Source organism: Scyliorhinus canicula, chromosome 9 (genome assembly GCF_902713615.1).
Source record: "Scyliorhinus canicula chromosome 9, sScyCan1.1, whole genome shotgun sequence".
NCBI classification, from domain to species: Eukaryota; Metazoa; Chordata; class Chondrichthyes; order Carcharhiniformes; family Scyliorhinidae; genus Scyliorhinus; species Scyliorhinus canicula.
The window spans coordinates 71493571-71494277 of record NC_052154.1 but is presented as its reverse complement, the minus strand read 5'-3'; the positions used below and the strand labels follow the sequence as shown (position 1 = coordinate 71494277).

The 707-nt window shown below is 49.4% G+C and overlaps 1 non-coding gene across 1 annotated transcript; it reads right to left on the bottom strand.

Moving 5' to 3' along the window:
- Nucleotides 1–344: 344 nt before the first annotated feature.
- trnas-uga lies at nt 345–425 on the bottom strand. Its single transcript has one exon. It is a non-coding gene; the product is annotated as a tRNA-Ser (tRNA).
- Between the last annotated feature and the right edge of the window lie 282 nt (nt 426–707).

The window sequence follows — 707 nt, the reverse complement described above, 5'->3', positions numbered from 1 at the left end:
ACCTGTACGGGCGACTATTGGAGGAGGTACACGACCCCCTGATGAGACAAGGAAAAAATGAGAGGAGGAACTAGGCATAGAGTTTGGGGGAGGATTGAAGCACTGCACAGGGCGAACTTCACCTCCATGTGCCTAGGGTTGAGCCTAACACAGATAAAGATGGTGAACAGAGCACACCTAACCAGAACACGAATGAGTGGGTTCTTTCCGGAGGTGGAGGACAAACTACTCCGTTCCGAGGTCCCCATCTGCTTCAAGTAGACCACCATCATACCAAAGAAGAATCAGACAACGTGCCTCAATGACTACCGTCCAGTGACCTTTACATCAATCATGACAGTCGCTGCTGCGAGCAGGGTTCGAACCTACGCGGGAAACCCCATTGGATTTCAAGTCCAACACCTTAACCACTCGGCCATCGCAGCTGCACCTTCACATCAATCATAATGAAGTACTTTGAGAGGTTAGTCATGACACAAATCAACTCTATATTCCCAGAATGCCTTTATCCACTGCAATTTGCATACCGCCACAACTGGTCCACAGCAGACGCCATCTGCCTGGTCCTACACTCATCCCTGGAGCGTCTCGACAACAAGAACTCCTATTTATTGACTACAGCTCCGCCTTCAACACCATAATCCCAGCCAAGGTCATATCAAAGCTCCAAAAATTAGGACATAGCCCCTCGCTCTGCAATTGGATCC